Source organism: Ambystoma mexicanum, chromosome 5p (assembly GCF_040938575.1).
Source record: "Ambystoma mexicanum isolate Mex_15411 chromosome 5p, UKY_AmexF1_1, whole genome shotgun sequence".
NCBI classification, from domain to species: Eukaryota; Metazoa; Chordata; class Amphibia; order Caudata; family Ambystomatidae; genus Ambystoma; species Ambystoma mexicanum.
Window position 1 is genome coordinate 295,893,056 of NC_090930.1, and position 14,147 is coordinate 295,907,202.

The window sequence follows — 14,147 nt, forward strand, 5'->3', positions numbered from 1 at the left end:
GGGCACCCTCCACCAGGCCCCCACTCATGTCTCCCACCACCCCCAAACCCCAGCAGTGCAGGGTCACCCTCCACCAGGCCCCCACTCGTGTCTCCCACCCCCCCAAACCCCAGCAGTGCAGGGTCACCCTCCACCAGGCCCCCACTCATGTCTCCCACAACCCCCACCCCCCAGCCACCAGGGGCACCCTCCACCAGGCCCCCACTCATGTCTCCCACCACCCCCACCCCCCAGCCACCAGGGTCACCCTCCACCAGGCCCCCACTCATGTCTCCCACCACCCCCAAACCCCAGCAGTGCAGGGTCACCCTCCACCAGGCCCCCACTCATGTCTCCCACCACCCCCAAACCCCAGCAGTGCAGGGTCACCCTCCACCAGGCCCCCACTCATGTCACCCACCACCCCCACACCCCAGCAGTGCAGGGGCAGCCTCCACCAGGCCCCCACTCATGTCACCCACCACCCCCACACCCCAGCAGTGCAGGGGCAGCCTCCACCAGGCCCCCACTCATGTCACCCACCACCCCCACACCCCAGCAGTGCAGGGGCACCCTCCACCAGGCCCCCACTCATGTCTCCCACCACCCCCAAACCCCAGCAGTGCAGGGTCACCCTCCACCAGGCCCCCACTCATGTCTCCCACCACCCCCAAACCCCAGCAGTGCAGGGTCACCCTCCACCAGGCCCCCACTCATGTCTCCCACCACCCCCACCCCCCAGCCACCAGGGGCACCCTCCACCAGGCCCCCACTCATGTCTCCCACCACCCCCACACCCCAGCCACCAGGGTCACCCTCCACCAGGCCCCCACTCATGTCTCCCACCACCCCCAAACCCCAGCAGTGCAGGGTCACCCTCCACCAGGCCCCCACTCATGTCTCCCACCACCCCCACCCCCCAGCCACCAGGGGCACCCTCCACCAGGCCCCCACTCATGTCTCCCACCACCCCCACCCCCCAGCCACCAGGGTCACCCTCCACCAGGCCCCCACTCATGTCTCCCACCACCCCCAAACCCCAGCAGTGCAGGGTCACCCTCCACCAGGCCCCCACTCATGTCTCCCACCACCCCCACCCCCCAGCCACCAGGGTCACCCTCCACCAGGCCCCCACTCATGTCTCCCACCACCCCCAAACCCCAGCAGTGCAGGGTCACCCTCCACCAGGCCCCCACTCATGTCACCCACCACCCCCACACCCCAGCAGTGCAGGGGCAGCCTCCACCAGGCCCCCAATCATGTCACCCACCACCCCCACACCCCAGCAGTGCAGGGGCAGCCTCCACCAGGCCCCCACTCATGTCACCCACCACCCCCACACCCCAGCAGTGCAGGGTCACCCTCCACCAGGCCCCCACTCATGTCTCCCAGCACCCCCACCCCCCCAGTCACCAGGGGCAGCCTCCACCAGGCCCCCACCCATGTCTCCCACCACCCCCACCCCCCAGCACTGTGGGGCACCTGCCAGCAGGCCCCCACCCATGTCCAGCTCATGTCTCCCACCACCCCCACCCCCCAGCCACCAGGGGCACCCTCCACCAGGCCCCCACTCATGTCTCCCACCCCCCCCCCCCACCCCCCAGCACTGTGGGGCACCTGCCAGCAGGCCCCCACCCATGTCCAATCCATGCCCCCCTGCACCTGGGTCCCAACATTCCCCAATCATGTCCGTAATGCCCATCCTCCCCTGCCAAAAGGCCCAACCAACTATCACACCCACCCACATATCAAAGGCAATTACATGTTACACCCCCAATTTAAATAATGCAATTGAACACATGTCTGTCACACACAATGGCTGCAAGTGAATGACAAAACACCCAACATGACATGCCTGAAAGCAATGAGATGATACGACACATTGAAGAATAAAAAAAAATAATGTATTGAACAGCAAGTAGAATGGAAATGAAATAAGAAAAAACACAAAGCAAATCAAACAAAACAAGATGAATGTCCAAGAAAATAATCTGAAAAATAAAAATAAGCCAACGAAGAACCATGAAGAAGATCATCCTGGGTCCATGAGCCCAACCAAATTAAACCTAACTATGACTACTAACTAAAAACTGAACTATATACAAAAAAGTGGTGCATTGTCCAATCGCTACCAAAAAAAATCAAAAAAACAAAGGAAACCTAACCCTAACTATACAACTATATACAAAGGCAGCGGGCTATTCGGACGGCTCACTGGTTGTTGTCATGGGCCAGGGCATCATCGAACTCCTGGTCAATGGCTTGGAGGCGGGCATGTTCCCTGGCCCCGAGGTCCCGCAGGATTAACGCAGTGTCAAGCTCAAACACCCTGCGAAGACCCTCGAGGCACTCAGCCCGCCTCAGCGCCCTCCGCATGGAGTCCTCCGCCCTGACCATCATGAGCCGTTCCTCCTCTGCCCGCTGCCGCTCCGCACCTATCCGCTGGCACAACCGCTCCCACACGGAAGCCACTCCCATTCCAGGGTTCTCCTGCCCTCCGGCCGATGCCTGCACCCCTGATGTTGATGGCCCCGAGCCATGATGCCTCCCACGTTGAGCCTGCTGCTGCCTCCGACGCAACTGCCTGTGCCAGCACGACGGCATCCAGGCTGATGGAAACCACCGACGCCGTCGTGCACGTGCCCTGCCCGATGATGCCGTCACATCCTCCATCTGCTGGGGTCCAGTTGCTCTGGTGTCCACCCCTGCTGGATCACTGACTCCCGACTGTGGCAGGGATGGGATCCCCACCGAGCTGGCTGCATTGGTCGGGGCAGGTCCACAGGGGGCCCTGGTGGCATCTGGGCTGGAAGACGGCAAGGAGAACGACTGGTGGATAGCCTGCACAGAGGAGGAGAGGGCCGCCACTTTGGCCAACACATGCAGGAAACCCCCGAACATGGCCGATCCCAATTGGGCCACGTCGGCACGGTGCACTTCGTGATGCCGTGCGTGCTCCTCCCGGGAAGCACGCACGGCATCATGAATCACAGCCGTGCGCATCGCCACCCCAATCAGGACCTTCTCCGCACGGCCAGGGGTTCCCACGTCCGCAGGTGGAGGGGAGTCAGGTGACATGGACATCCCCTCTACCTGCGGACAGGCCTGGGACGGGGCATCCCTGCTGGTGCATGGTGGTGCACTCACAGGGTCAGGGACAGCGACATGCACAGGCCCCTCCACGGTGACCTGTGCTGCCTCCTGCCCCTGGCCCTGGACTGCACCACTTGCACCAGCAGGGAGGCCCCCACCAGGCCCCATGTGTGCCCCAGTGGCGGCCTCCTCCTCCTCTGTGCAAACCACCAACCTGGATGGCTCCTCACCGTCTCCCACCATAGCAGGCCCCTGTGGGGGCTCACCCACCCCTTCCGCTGCAGCCGTGGGGGCATCCCCGCCGCCTTGCTCCACAGCGCCGTCTCCGCCCTCTTCTTCACTAGCCGCTGCGTAGAGGGAGACAAAGAACACAAGCATCAGGGCACTGTACAATGGTCCCCTAGACAGGAAGCAATAGCAGATGAGCACCACTGTCAAAGTACACTTCCATCATGTCCCTCCACAACACATGGGTCAGTCCAGGCAAAACACACACAGTAACAGGCATGGTGCATGCCATGGACATTTCCATGCATGTCCAATGGACTCTTGGAACATTCAATGATATGTAACTCACATGCATCATGGCTCATGCCTATCACATGCACACACTTCACCTCAGTCACATCCATCTGGCCCCAAACACACCAAACACAGCGGTAATTTGGCTGCTTTACTGAATCTGTGCATTGTCACACACATGTGTCATGCATCCATGGCATGCACAAGTCACAGACACGCAGGTCAGGCACACAGACATGGCTACCATATATGTACCTGGCATCAGCACCCATCCCTCACCCCCACCCATGTCTAGGTACAGAGACTGGCATGCTCTCATGTTCAAAATCTGCATAGGGCTCCCCATGCGGCATTTGAACACATGCAACAACCATGTGGGTCACACATCACTGGTCGCACATGCATTACCATGATGTCCCTGCACACATACATGCATACATGGCCTATGGCACACATACAGGCAAGTATCATAGAACCAGCACACCGCAACATGCCCTGTCTCACACAGTAATGCATGGACACTTACCGCTCAACTCCAGACGGGCCTCCCTCTCAAGGATCTGGGCGTGGAGCGCTGGGCGTACGCGTTCCAGGACCCTCATCTGGATGGAACTCATGCGGCCCCGGCCCCCCTCCACGAGGCGCCGGGCCTTCACAAGGGTCCTGGACCTCAAGTCCTCCCAGAGCTTCTTGATCTTCAGGACGTCGCGGGTTGCCACCCCCTCCGCGTTGATGGCAACCACACAGTTGGCCCAGATCCTCTGCCGTCCTTCCTTGCTGGCGCGGGACGATCCAAAGAGGGCATCATACTGCCCCAGGACATGCTCCACCAGGACACCAACTTCGGTGACAGTGAAGCTGGTGCCCCTCTGCCCCTCTGGCCTGGGGTTGCCACTGGTGCCAGATGTGGAAGTGCCCGACATGGCAACCCCAGAGGCAGGTGTGGGTGGGCAACTGGCTCCTGGGGCTGGGCTGTGGAGCGATGTAATCCCAGTCGGGAGTCTTCAGTTCCAGCAGGGGTGGACACAGCAACTGGACCCCTGCAGATGGCTGATGTGCAGGCACCAAATGGCAGGGCACGGTGGCAGCAGGCAGGCAGGCAGGCAGGCAGGCAGCAGCAGATGGCACGTGGGAGGCTGCTCGGGGCACGGGGGGCAGTAACTCGGCCTTCTGGGCAGGAGCGTGGTCTTTCCGTGTGTTTTCGCGTGGCCAGCTTGATACGGAGTGATTTGGCACGTGAAAATCCTGCACGTCAGCGTGAAATCCGAGGAAAGGCCCTTAGCGCGTAAGCGCGTCAGCACGTATACGCGATTCTATTGGACCAGAGTCCCTCAGCGCGTAAGCGCGTCTGTGACGTGACCCGCACGGGTGTTTCCCTCATAGCACGTGATGACGGAGCACACGTGGAAAGACTGCACGTCAGAGTGTCATCGCGTGTAATTGGACAAAAGTGCGCGTACACGCGATTGGCCTATGTACGTGTATTTAATGGGTGCGCGGGCACTTACACACGCAAGTACGTCAGCGAACCTGTATCCCGTGGTGCGTGTGAATTTCCACACGCTATTGGACTGGGAACTGGATTCCAGGGGTGCGCAGGTCACACGCTGTATCCCGTGGTGCGTGTGAATTTCCACACGCTATTGGACTGGGAACTGGATTCCAGGGGTGCGCGGGTCACACGCTCGCCTAGAACACGCGCAAAGCATAAATTTGCGCACTTTAACAATAACAAGCTCAGACGCCAGGATGAACATACCGTTCCTAGCAGCAGTGGCAGTGGGCTACCAAAGGAGGAGGAGGAGGATAGTCAGGGCCAGAATATTCACACCCAGAACCAGCCTTTTCGGGATGCCTGATGACCAGGTGTATGGGAGGTACAGGTTTCCACCACACATTATACTGGACCTGGTGAGTGAGTGGGAGGATGACCTCACATCACCCACCCTGTGCTCCCAAGCACTCAGCCCCCTGGAGAAGGTCCTCAATGTACTGCACTTCTTAGCCACTGGATCATTTCAGCGGACAAGTGCCATAGTGGGTGGGGTGTCACAGGCCACCCAGTCACGCTGCCTACACCAGGTCTTGAACATCATCACTGCACGGCCATCAGTCCGCAGGCACATATACCTGCCCAGAACACCTGCAGAAAGGCATGCTGCCGCCCTGGATTTTTACGCTGTGGCACGATTCCCCAAAGTGCTAGGTGCCATCGACTGCACCCATGTGGCTCTACGTCCCCCCAGGGCATCTGAGCACATCTATAGGAACCGCAAGCACTGGCATTCCATCAACGTGCAGGTAGCATGTAATGCCAAGGGAATCATCACCTCAGTATATGCCAACTATCCCGGCTCCACCCACGACAGCTTCATTTACCGAATGTCCACCCTAAGCCGGGACCTAGAAGCTGGGCGGCATGGCGATACATGGCTGCTTGATGAGTATGTATGCCACTGCACATGCATGCATGTTGGATACTGAGCAAGGTCACAACCCCACCAATGATACCAATCACCACCTCCACAGGGGACAGTGCCTACCCTCTCAGCCCCCACATGATGACGCCAATTCGGAACCCCACCACGCCACCCCAGGTAAGATATAACACAGCCCACATTACAACCAGGGGCATAGTGGAGCGCACATTCGGAGTGCTAAAGTCACGCTTTCGCTCCCTTGACCGTTCTGGCGGGCAGCTGTTATACGCTCCCCCAGTAGTGTGCAGGATCATAGTGGCAGCATGTGTCCTGCACAACGTTGCAACACGCCGGGGCCTGGCCGTGGACATGGTGGTGGCCCCACATCCCCAACCACATGCACAGCCGCTGCGCATGGGAGGGGAAAGGGCACGGGGGGAGGCAGCCTGTACACAGCTAGTGGCTAATTACTTCACATAGAAATCACACCCCGGTGGAGTCCACACTGCCCTGGCACATTCCATCTGACAATCAATGATGACTCACCTTACACTGATCCTGAATGTCTGGAGAATGAACCGTCAAAACCATATCAGCCTGAGATTGTTCACCTGGAAGTGTCACAATGTGTGCATCCCTACCCACACAGACACCACCAATGCAGTTTTGTGAAGTTACACATTGAAGCAGCTAAAATGAATACCCACTTGCAAAATGCAACAAGAGGACAGTGCCATGTCAGCCAACCCAACCCCAGCACCGCCACACGACACACCGTGCCATGTCATGCTAATTGCAGGTAAACAAAGTAATCCCCACAACATGACATCAGTCTCACTATGTACAGTGGCACTATTAGAAACCTGCAACACCTGAAATGCTCACAGCAATGCCGGACCAACAACATACTTGAGCACGTAGTACCATCAACATGACATCACAAATGTTACATATTAGTAGTCTCACCACCTGGAAATGCCTGCACTCCCACCACTACCAACTGTGCAGTGTTGTCGCCATGTAGAGTTGTAGGTGCACTGCTGCCAACATGGACCCCATCTCCAGACTAGAGGTCCTTGTGTGGACATGAGGAAGGGACCTGCAAATTGGGAGGTAGACACAGAAGAAGAGTTACACATCAATGCAACATGCAGTGTACAACACAACAGCAATATGCACTAGGAATGTATACACAGTATTGACTACAGACTGCCCACACAGCTCATGGGAGTCCAACGTCACTGTGTAATTCACTGTCACTTGGGCACACCCTTTACAAGCCCATGGAAACGGGAAGTAGGAGGGGTGTGTGTGACTCAAACCCAAGCATCTGAACCAAATACATTACAAGCCTGCATGTGCCCAGCCACAATGCAGCGTATGCCCACAGGAACCACGGAAGCCAACAGATCGTCCCAAAAAAATAGGGAATAAAAGAAATCAAAATAAAAATAAAAATAAGAAACAATCAAAAATGGCCATTGATGGGCCCAGGGGGGTTGGGGAGGCCACCCAGGAGGTCCGAGGACAGGATGCACACCAGAACCCACCTGCGTGGATCCTGGGAAGATAAAACACCTCCATGGGCTCATGGCCCACACGGCTACCCTATTGTGGGAGTATCACTGCTGTCGCTATTATCACCCTGTGCAGCTGCCCGCATGTAATAGCTTTTCTAATTCTAACAGGTCAGATTTTTCACCTGGAGCTGCCAGTCTGAAATGGTCCAATTGCACAGGGACATGTGTGTACAAATGATATCCAGGTAACAAAGTCACTCCACTTTACCATACCCATGTCAGACATGTGACTAGTGGACAGCGACATGCCTAGTGAAAGTGGTGGAATGCAAACAAACTGACTGAATGAACAGTGAAAAAGAAGCAAATATGTTGTGGCAAGGTGACACTTCAAGGGCAACTGGCGTGCAGTTGGGCTAGATGTCTACTGTTGGCAGAAGGGATACTGCTATGGCCAAATGCAGCTGCGCAGGAAGGATTGCAGCTGCGCAGGAAGGATTGCATGAAGCACATGGCTGACCCATACGACTCAGGCGCACACACTCTCACCTGGCACCCGAACAGAAGCCCTCACACACACACCATGCACATGGATGACACACACATGCATGTGCACTCACCGGACAATGCCTCGTAATCAGCCAGATCTCCCACGCCTTGGATCTGTTCCTCCGTGACGTAGGTCCCAGCGACTGACTCATGTGGAGTGAGTTCCATGTCTACTACTGGAGACCCACCTCCAGTCACTAGAGTTGCGGCATGACTTGAGGCCAGCTTACTCTTTGCCCTGCGCTTTAGGTCATTCCAGCGCTTATAGCAATCATTGGCTGTGCGCCTCACAATTCCAAGGGCACTTACGATGTCCGCAACGGTCTGCCAGTGTGCCTGGCGTTGTGCAGGTGTGGTCTTGGATCCTGCAACAATGACCATCTCGTTGTCATGTCCGGACACATACTCGACAAGTGCATTCAGTTCGTCATCCGTGAAGCTGGGCTTCCTGGACGGGCCGGACTGTGTAGCCGTGTCTGGGGCATCAGCCTGTGCCGGACGAGCACTCTTCCTCTTCCGCTTGGAAGGTGGTGGTGATCCTGAGTGTCCTGCGCCGCTCTGGACACTAGGGGCAGGAGCCCTGGTGGACTCTGTATCAGGAGTGTGGGATTGCACACTCAGCATGGGAGTTGGTGCAGGCATTAGCTCTAGTGTGATGGTGTCAGGGGGAATGTCAGCAGCATGGACTAGGACCGACACTGTCCTGGATGGGTGTGTGGGGGCTGGGGTGGATGGAGCCGCAGCTGCCCCTGCAGCCTCTCCGCCCTGCCTACTTGGTGCAGCAGATGACCTTGCTGCCCCAGATCCACGTGGCATGATGGCATCAACGTGCACCAGCGCACGTGTCGTAGCCCTGCTGACCTGGAAGTCAGCCATGGAGTCAGCCAGGTCTGGTGCCACAATGGGCTGGTCCAACAAGGGCTGAGCATGGATGGTGTCAGCCACATCAGCCTCAATGGGAGGGGGGGGGGGATTATGGGTGCCCGTGACTGGTCCTCCACACATGGGGGGACAGGCTCACCCTGCAAGTTACGACCACGTCCCCTACCGGATCCACCACGGCCACCACTTGTGGCTCTTCCACCTTTGCCACCCTTACGGAATCCTCGCCTCCCAGCCATGGCACTGATGTTAATGTGCGTATGAGAGTGGATGTAGACTATTGTCCTGGGCAATTGGGGGTCAAAGGGGTTGGGTACCAGATGGTAATTGTACCCTAGTGCTCTAGCAAGGCTGAATGTAACCCCTGGGGAAAGATGACGGGTCACGCAACGCACAGGAGGCCCAAAAAAGGGAGATGACGTGCACGCAACCCCTGCTAGACCACGTGTGCAGAAAGAAAAACCTGCACTACACTGTGGCACCCAGAAACACAAGAATGAACGTATGCGTGTCACACGCAGCCTAGAATGACCTCTGAAGGGGTAGGCTACACACGGGGCTAGCACAGATGTTAGATACGTGCGTGACTCACCGTCTGCCAGGTAAACGAGCGTGTAAAAGGAGCACGTTTGGTTGGCAACACCCCCGCCAAAAGAAGATTTGTCCGCTGTCTGAGGAGACAGGACAACAGTAGAAGGGAACACTGTTTGAGGGAACAGGCCCAGGTAAACCAGTAAAGGAGAAAAAAGAGAAAAAGCTGTCAGAGGTAACAGGGAATACGAACTAGAAACGCCGTGAAGTAAATCGCGTGTGAAACGACAAGAAGTACAGAATTCCCCCACTCGCTCTCCACGAAAAGCACGTACAAGGAAAACGTGTTCTACACGTACCTTTTATACAGGCCCACACGTCCAGCGTCACTTACGCGGCGTGTACGCGCTAGGGCCATTTCCACCTATTACATGCTTTGTCACTTCTGCGTGTAGGGCCATTTCCACCAATTACACGCTTTGTCACTTCTGCGTGTAGGGCCATTTCCACCAATCACACGCTTTGTCACTTCTGCGTGTAGGGCCATTTCCACCAATCACACGCGATTACACTCTGACGTGCAGTCTTTCCACGTGTGCTCTGTCATCACGTGCTGTGTGGGAAACACCTGTGCGGGTCACGTCACAGACGCGCTTACGCGCTGAGGGCCTTTCCTCAGTTTTCACGCTGACGTGCAGGATTTTCACGTGCAAAATCACTCCGTACCAAGCTGGCCACGCGTACGCACACGGAATACCACGCTCCTGCCCGGAAGGCCGAACTACTGCCCCCCAGAGCCCGAGCACGCTCCCACCTGCTGCTGCCCGACTGCCTGCTGCCCCTGCACTGCTGGGGGGTGGGGGTGGTGGGAGACATGAGTGGGGGCCTGGTGGAGGGTGCCCCTGGTGGCTGGGGTGTGGGGGTGGTGGGAGACATGAGTGGGGGCCTGGTGGAGGCTGCCCCTGGTGGCTGGGGTATGGGGGTGCAGGGAGACATGAGTGGGGGCCTGGTGGAGGCTGCCCCTGGGGGGTGGGGGTGATAGGGGACATGAGTGGGGGCCTGGTGGAGGCTGCCCCTGGTGGCTGGGGGGCGGGGGTGGTGGTAGACATGGGTGGGGGCCTGGTGGAGGCTGCCCCTGGTGGCTGGGGGGTGGGGGTGCAAGGGGACATGAGCAGGTGTGCAGGGTAGTCCCCTGTTTTGTGGGCTGCCTGCAGGGGCCGTGGAGGGTGTACAGGGAACACCTGTGAGGACCCACCCAGCCTAATCGCGTGTGTAACTTCCCACGCACCCCTGTAATACACGTACCAAGCCAAATCGCGTGTGAGAATTCCCGCGCATACCTGAAATACACGTACCCTGCTGAAGTCGCGTGTAAAACTTCCCGCGTACCCCTGAAATGCATGCGACCAGGCTATTCGCGTGTGGAACTTCCCGCGCACCCCTGAAATACACGCGCCCAGGCTATTCGCGAGTGGGACTTCCCGCGCACCCCTGAAATACACGTAGCACGCTGGGAGACATGAGTGGGGGCCTGGTGGAGGGTGCCCCTGCACTGCTGGGGGGTGGGGGTGCTGGGAGACATGGATGGGGGCCTGGTGGAGGTTGCCCCTGGTGGCTGGGGGGTGGGGGTGGTGAGAGACATGGGTGGGGGCCTGGTGGAGGGTGCCCCTGGATGCTGGGGGGTGGGGGTGTTAGGGGACATGAGTGGGGGCCTGGCGGAGGCTGCCCCTGCACTGCTGGGGGGTGGGGGTGGTGGGAGACATGGATGGGGGCCTGGTGGAGGCTGCCCCTGGTGGCAGGGGGGTGGGGGTGATAGGGGACATGAGTGGGGGCCTGGTGGAGGCTGCCCCTGCACTGCTGGGGGGTGGGGGTGGTGGGAGACATGGATGGGGGCCTGGTGGAGGGTGCCCCTGGTGGCAGGGGGGTGGGGGTGATAGGGGACATGGGTGGGGGCCTGATGGAGGGTGCCCCTGCACTGCTGGGGGGTGGGGGTGATAGGGGACATGGGTGGGGGCCTGGTGGAGGGTGCCCCTGCACTGCTGGGGGGTGGGGGTGGTGGGAGACAAGGGTGGGAGCCTGGTGGAGGGTGCCCCTGGATGCTGGGGGGTGGGGGTGGTGGGAGACATGGGTGGCGGCCTGGTGGAGGGTGCCCCTGGATGCTGGGGTGTGGGGGTGGTGGGAGACATGAGTGGGGGCCTGGTGGAGGGTGCCCCTGGTGGCTGGGGGTTGGGGGTGGTGGGAGACATGGGTGGGGGCCTGGTGGAGGGTGCCCCTGGATGCTGGGGGGTGGGGGTGGTTGGAGACATGAGTGGGGGCCTGGTGGAGGCTGCCCCTGCACTGCTGGGGGGTGGGGGTGTTGGGAGACATGGGTGGGGGCCTGGTGGAGGCTGCCCCTGCACTGCTGGGGGGTGGGGGTGCAGGGGGACATGAGCAGGTGTGCAGGGTAGTCCCCTGTTTTGTGGGCTGCCTGCAGGGGCCGTGGAGGGTGTACAGGGAACACCTGTGAGGACCCACCCAGCCTAATCGCGTGTGATAATTCCCGCACACCCCTGTAATACACGTACCTGGCCAAATCGCATGTGAGAATTCCCGCGCACCCCTGTAATACACGTACCCAGCCGAATCGCGTGTAGAACTTCCCGTGTACCCCTGTAATACACGTACCAAGCCAAATCGCGTGTGATAATTCCCGCGCACCCCTGTAATACACGTACCTGGCCAAATCACATGTGAGAATTCCCGCGCACCCCTGTAATACACGTACCCAGCCGAATCGCGTGTAGAACTTCCCGTCTACCCCTGTAATACACGTACCCAGCCAAATCGCGTGTGATGATTCCTGCGTACCCCTGTGATACACGTGCCCTGGCTAATCGCGTGTAAAACTTCACGCGTACCCCTGTAATACACGTACCCTGGCCAATCGCGTGTAGAACTTCCCGTACCCCTGTAATACACGTACCCTGGCTAATCGCGTGTATAACTTCACGCGTACCCCTGATATGCACGTTACCCGCTTTGCGTTCCTTGTTTGGCAGCCCTGTAGACTGGTCCAGGGTTAGCGCAGCCCTTTGCAATGATTTAGCGATTTTGATGGCTTTTCCTTGCGCGAGGGCGTTCTTGGGGGCGTTACTGGCGCTGCTGCAGGGTCGCTGCGATACTCTGCGCCACGGCTGGTTTGGGAGCCTGAAATCCATGAATACGCTGTGCGCGGAAATCGGTTTTAGCGCACGTGCCTGGCGCAGACAATCGCACGCGGACACTCTGCGCCAGCCGCTTGCGACACTTTTCTGCGAAATTCTATGAATTACCCTGTAAGTGTTTAACGGCACCGTAAAAGGCTGTGGCGCCGTTGAACACTTAGCGCCTTACTACGAGGTCCCGCAAAGGGACCTTGGTGCTAAGTACGGTACCGCAAAATGCGGTACCGTACTTAGCGCCTTCCCCATTCCCATTGAGCCCTATGGGGCGAAAATGGGAATGGGGAAGGTCCATGGTTCAATGGGGAATTACCGCCCCGCCAACCTTGGAATGGGGTGGTAATTCCCCATTGAACCATGGCAGACCCGTTACAACACCGGCACCAACCATGGTGCTAATAGTGTCATGGTTTAGCGCCGGAGTTGTAATGAGGGCCAATGCATTTAAAATTACTCTTCATCACAGAAATTCATTGAACACACAGTAAAGCAAGGTGCCATCCCTTTCCCATATTACATTTAGTGATAGAAGAATTGAATCCATTCTCTCCTTCTTACCACGTGACCTACGATTCATGAGGACAGTTTAAAAGTGCAATCTTTGAACGTGCTGAACCTACACAGGTTCTCCCAGGGCTCTGATGTCTCTGCTCTTGCCAGGCACCACCAGCAGGACATATCAGTTGGCAAATTCAGTGAATGCATCATTGAGGTCTTGAGCAAAGGGGGTCAAATAAATGTTTTTCACAAACAACGTTCTAGAATATACAATATTGAAATGAACAATCTACTATATACAAAATGAGAAACTTACCGATATCCGTTCTGTTTAATTAGAAAAATAAATGTTGTCTTAGCTATACATTTCTATTATTCCCAGAACAGGGAAATATATAAACCATAAACCAACTAAACATATAATTAAAACCCAAGTGCTCTCTCATACAGGTATGTCATGTGTGCATACAATCAAACAATATAACTATCTAAATATTCAAATTTATCTCTAAATCATATTGAAAAGGTACAGTTTATTTACTGCACAAAAGAGTCAAGTCATCCAATTTCTTAAATGTCCATTTCATTTAAGCTCTTCTACCACCTAAACAGACATGTTTCAACTGGTACTGCTTTGTGTCTGCCCATTTTTGCTCAAGGTGTCGAGAATAGAAATGCCATCAGGAGGGGCTTCTGTACCACAGTGCATCTGTTTCTAAAAGAGACCCGGTTCACAAATACAATACCTCACAACATGTACTACCCTTACATTTCAGTAACCAACTATCTTTAGCTTTCGGGATCAATCATACTCAATGTATCCTGCAACATTATTTAAAGATGAACGTATAGGCACATTGTTCTGTTCTTTCAACGGCGGTTTAAAAAAAAAATCCTTCTATTGTAATTGTATATCCTTAACCCAACTTTTATTTATTTTTCTGTCTCCCAAG

At 56.8% G+C, this 14,147-nt stretch overlaps 1 protein-coding gene across 4 annotated transcripts in view; it reads left to right on the plus strand.

Annotated features, from left to right (window-relative positions):
• Positions 1–14,147, plus strand: part of NRK (Nik related kinase) — a 1,461,188-nt gene that overhangs the window by 1,417,508 nt on the left and 29,533 nt on the right. The gene's annotated exons all lie outside the window — the stretch shown is intronic.